Raw genomic sequence first — 6,034 nt, 5'->3', positions numbered from 1 at the left:
ATGGTGGGAAATGGAGGCAGTGTATCTGACAATAAACTTAAAGAAGAGTTGAAGCTGCATGTGACCATGAGACAGTCGCATCAAAAACTCTTACTAAAGTTCGAAAGACAATTAAAACAAGTAGAAATATTTACATGTTAAATAAGTTACGTGAGAGACTGCTGTGCTACATCCCAAAGAGGAACTACAAAATTAAGTACTGGGCAGGATCCTGTAGAGAAAGTATGGCTTACATTTAAAGGAACAATTGATCAAGCACTGGACAGATACAGTATCTAGTATTCAGAACACTTCATGATGCGAGTGTCCCTCTACAGTATACAGTAACTGCAAAGAAACTTCTAAAGAAACAGAAACTAACTGCTCTACATGTGCAAAACAAAGCATAGGTCTATTGTCAGAGAGACACTTTTTGATTCCGAAGGGGCAGTTAATTAGTGATCCCATAATGACTGTCGTAGTAGGCTCTCATCGAAACTCTCTCAGTCAAATCAGAAACATTGTGGTTAAATTCAAACGCTGTCAATAGCTCCAAATTTAGTCTCCAAACGCAGTTGAGATAACCACCCTCGTCACCTTAATAACTGCATGACTGCAAGAATATACTCATCTTTTTTACAAGAATGTTAGCAGAAGTGATCCACAAAACTACCTTTCAATACAATTAACACATTAACATCCATTTGTTGTAGAATCTTAAAATATTTTCTGAAGTCAAATGTTATCACAGTTACGCCAACCTCGATGGGTTCTGAAAACTCAACTCGTGTTTCACACATGACGTCCTGTGGAAATCCATATTATATTTTAAGCTGATCCAAGAAGTGAAAATTCGTCAACTTCATAAAATATACACATTCAAGCCACAGATGATTCGATTAAATCATACAAATACCGTGGTATAACAATTTGTGGGGATATCATACTGAATGATCACACTGACTCAATCTTAGGGAAAGCAGGTGGCAGATTTTCACTCATTGGGAGCACAGGCACAAGGAAAATGCCGTTAGCCTTAAAAGGAGATTGCTGCAGTCAGGCGACTAGCACGAGTTTTGGTGTTCTCGTAAATATAAGTAATTTTAGATTATAATAACATTTCGTTTAGAACTGATTACGTGGTAACTTGGTGTATTAGAGCGCTTTTAGGCGTAGCATTAAAGATTTCACTTTTCTTTGCGTAATATAGCAGAAAACGCGAAAAGATCGTACAGTCGGGTTACAGTCGTATTTTCTGTTTACGTTTCGCAGCAGCAAATTTATAGAATTTCGTTTAATTGTTATTTGCTCTCTCCAGTAATTTAACTGCAGCGTACCTCTTCATTATTTAACTCACATTTCCGGAAAGTAGCGTAAAGTTTAAGCTGTTGTTTCAGAAACTTTGCACTGTTGTTTTTGTTTATGTACAGTTGCGTATAGGCCAAATTTGTGGAATCATATTTTCGCGTTTATCTGTAATTTAAGTGACTTATTCTTAATAAACTCTTACGTTTATCATGAGTGAAAAGTGCTTGACCTGCTGTAGAATGGTTAGGTCGGGGCTTTGGTGTGCCAGGTGCTGTAGTTTTTGTAGGATATGTAGTAAAGATAGGAAGATACTAGAACAGGAGGGGAAAACTGCCGCCATTCAGGCTGAGTTAGACAAGACCAGGGGAGATCTTGAGAGGTTAAGGAGGGAGAAGGGTAATGAGAGGTGGGAAGTGGCAACAGGCAATAGGAGGAACAGGCCTAGCACTTTGTCTGACAGCTTCGTGGTGAATGTGGAAAATAGATTTGACCTGTTGCTTCAGTTAGAAGCTGGCGAGCCTCCAGCAGTTGCAGGTGTAGACAGGGCAAAAAAAATTTCAGCAGCAAATTGAAAAGTAAGAAAGCAGGGAAATCAGTGAAGAGAAAGAAAGTGTTGTTGTTAAGTAGTTCCCATAGAAGAGGTGTTGGCCAACTTTTGCAGGATGAGCTAGGATCAGAATAGCAGGTCACGAATTATTTTAAACCTAGTGTTGGTCTGGAAAAGCTGACAGACGATTTAGGATCACTTTGCAAAGATTTCACTAAAGAAGACACCACGGTTATAGTGGGCAGACCAGGTAATAGTATTGGCAGAGATCGTGGGTACAGTGTAGAGTATGACCTGGCAAAGATTGCACCAGCATTGAAACACACTAGTGTTGAGTTTGTTCTTGGGCGCCATGACCGACCTCATTTGAACTCTTCTGTCAAGAGAGTTAATTTTGAGTTGGAATGACTGCTTATGTCAGGTGCAGGGTGACACATCGGTGTGGTTCCTGTTGATTCTCTCAATATGTGGGATTATACAAGCATGGCCTTCACCTCAACAGTAAAGGGAAGGGTAAACCGCCTAAGAAAATAGCAGGAAAGTTAAAGGGGGAGGCACTGTTTCAAGTGATAAAATACCGGTGGTTGTAGGGTTCAGAAAAGAACCATTTTTAGGGTAGGGATGACAGAAAGAAACCAAGTTTTAAGAAAGGTTATTACATTAGCATAAACAGTTGTTGGTTAAGAACTTTCAACAATCAGCAGAAATTTCAACTCTACTCAATTTTAACTCAGCCAATGCGAAATGTCAGCTAGCTTTATTGCATCAAAATATTCGAAGATTGAGAAATAAAATTAATGACTTAATTATCTGCATAGCTGACATAGTCTGCCTCTCTGAACGTCATGTGATCACTAATATAGAACTCTTAAGTGGTACAGGATTTAGGTAGAGATTTGTAGAGCAGAAATGGAGAAAGGAGGAGCTGCCACATTCATCAGGAACTGTTACAAATTTGGGAACATAGGCATTCATAAATTTTGCCTAGAACAGCATATGGAAGCATGTGAAACAGAAGTAGAATTTCAGAAAAAGTCCTTCATAAAATTAAGTGTATATCAACCACCTACAGGTAACTTTAATCTGTTCATAAACCACTTTGAAGCTGTACTGGCCCAATTAACAACCAAAAACAAAGAAATAGTAGTTGCTGTTGATTTCAATGTAGATTTCCTTAAAGACTTTAACAATAAGAACTTATTTGAGTTAGTAAAGCTATCATTCAACTTAATTCCCACTGTAAAGTTCCCCACTAGGATAGCCAATTGCTCACAAACAGCCATTGATAATATCTTTATAGAGTAGTCCAACAAACAAAATTATATTACAAAACCAATTGTCGATGGCCTCTCAGACCATGACATGCAGCTCCTTCTGTTTAATGTTAATACTGAATAGGGTATAAAATCTGTTAAATCTGAACTCAAGAGGGTAATCAATAAGCCAAAAATTGATTATTTTATAACACTCCTTAGATACATTCACTGAACGGATGTTTACAGGGCTCATGGCATGAAAGAAAAACATAACACTTTTGCTAATAAAGGAAACAGAGGTATCTTGAAAAACAAAAGAAAACTGTATCTGTCAATCTGAAACAGTTCTGATGTTGATGCTATACCACATTACAAGAAATACTCCAAAATATTAAATACTCTAAATGGACATCAAAGCAAGTATAGTACAAGGAAAAGATAGCTATATCAGATAACAAAATAAAGACAATATGGGATATAGGGAAGTAGGAGGCCCGTAGAACCAGACATGAAGAGGGACAAAAAGCGTTAAGAGTAAATGATAAATTGGTGAAAAATGTGTAGTGTTGCTGTTACTGAAAAGATGGTCTTGTTGGGTTATGTAGATGCTGCTATGGAATACCTCAGACAGACATTTCAAGTAACTTCCATAATATGAATTTAACCCTCACTACCACAGTAGAAGTAATGTACATCATAAAATCTTTAAAATCAAAAACATCTAGTGGGTATGATGAAATATCAACAAAGTTAATGAAAGAATATGATTCTGAGTTAAGTAATATATTAAGCTATCTGTGTAACCAATCGTTTACCAGTTGAATATTTCCTGAGTGGTTGAAGTATGCTAAAGTTATGCCACTGTTTAAGAAGGGACATAAAGAAATAGCATCAAATTTCCATCCAATTTCACTGTTGCCAGCATTCTCAAAAATTTTAGAAGAGGTAATGTACAATCAGGTATATAACCATCTTATCACAAATAACATACTGTCAAAGTCACAGTTCGGATTTCTAAAGGATTCTGGTATTGGGAATGGTATCTACATTTACAGTGACATTGTACTTAATTCATTAGGCAAAAATTTGCAGGCAACTGGTATATTTTGTGATTTGTCAAAGGCATTTGACTGTGTAAATCACAATATCCTTTTAAGTAAATTAGAATATTATTGTAAGAGTAAATACTGCAAAATGGCTCAAATCTTATATCTCTGGCCGGAAACAAAGGTTGTTATTAGAAAAGAGACATGTATTAAGCTATCAGGCATCATCCATCTGGGAACTAATTACATGTGGGGTCCCACAAGGTTCCATCTTAGGGTCCTTACTTTTTCTTATGCATGTCAATGACCTTTTACCAGTAACATTACCAAAGGCCAAGTTTTTTGTTTGCAGATGATACAAACATTGCAATAAATAGCAAATCAAGTGTAGTCTTAGAAAGATCGGCTAATAAAATATTTGTGGACATTAATCACTGGTTCCTAGCCAATTCTTTCTCACTAAACTTCGAAAAAACACACAAATCTCTATTTGCAATGCGAATGAAAAAGCTGGCATACTATGCTTACTTACATTCCATGATGTCATATGGGATTATTTTTTGGGGTAATTTATCAAGCCAAGCTAAAATATTCTAGGCACAAAAACGTGCAATAAGAGTTATATGTGGTGTGAACTCAAGAACATCCTGCTGAAGCCTGTTTAGGAAACTAGGGATACTAACTACTGCTTCCCAATATATTTATTCCTCAGTGAAATTTGTCATCAAAAATATATCACTTTTTCAAACCAACAGCTAAAATCACGGAACCAACGCTAGAAATAAGAATAAATCACAAGGATTTAAAGTCACATACTATTGCACAAAAAGGTGTACATTATTCAGGAACATACATTTTCAATAACTTGCCAGTAGCCATAAAAAGCTTAACAACCAATGAAATTCAGTTTAAGGGAATCCAAAAGGATTTGTTGGTGGCCAACACCTTCTACTCCAGCTGATGAATTTCTCAGTAGAACCAACTGATTTGTGTGTATATATACCTACAATCTAACTTCTGCACCACTTCAGTGCAGTAATATGTTCATTGTAAATAAGTTTCGTAGTAGTTCTGTTATATGTTTATTGCCTTATAAATAAATAAAAACTTTTTTTTTAAATTTTACATTCAGTGTATTAATGCAATCTTATAAAATGAGTATTTGTAAAATGATTCTTTCATATAGTGTTCATTTTTAAAAAAATGACGATCATTCCACTTGGGACCTGTGGATGGTACATCAGATTATTTGTTTCAGTTGTAAATATTTGTCAAATATTATTGTTTTTCTGACATATTCCACATCCTCGAGGACCTCCTTACTACGGATGAATTTGAATGAAAGTAAATCTAATCTAATCTAAGCACACACACACGAACCATCCTGGAGTAGTGCTTAAGTGTGTGCGAGACATGCTAAATAAGAGTAACCTAGGAAATTGAACATATACAAAAAACGGCATCAAGAATGATCATATATATGTATGATTTACAGGAGGCTGTCATGGAAATGCTGAATAATCTGTACTGACAGTCTCTTGAAGAGAGATGCCAGCTCTCCCGGAAAGACTACTTAAAAAGTTTCAAGAACCAATAATAAGTGAAGAATTTTGCAATACACTTTAACCATCTACAATTGCTCCCGAAGGGACCGTGAACACAAGATTAGACGAATTACAGTGCCATACACACAGCGGATTTTAAGTAGCCGTTCTGCCCTTGCTCCATAGCGAATGGAACGAGACAGATTCCTAATACTTGGTATGATAAACTACCCCCTGCCATGCACTTCACTGCGGTTTGCAGATAAGCATGTAGATGTAGATTGTAATATATCAGCACACTCTAAACAGCCTGCCAAACTGTGTTTTGCCTAAGATCGTACATGTATGATCTTT

This window comes from Schistocerca gregaria, chromosome 2 (assembly GCF_023897955.1).
Source record: "Schistocerca gregaria isolate iqSchGreg1 chromosome 2, iqSchGreg1.2, whole genome shotgun sequence".
NCBI lineage: Eukaryota > Metazoa > Arthropoda > Insecta > Orthoptera > Acrididae > Schistocerca > Schistocerca gregaria.
The sequence above is the reverse complement of the archived record's forward strand: the minus strand, read 5'-3'. Positions refer to the sequence as shown.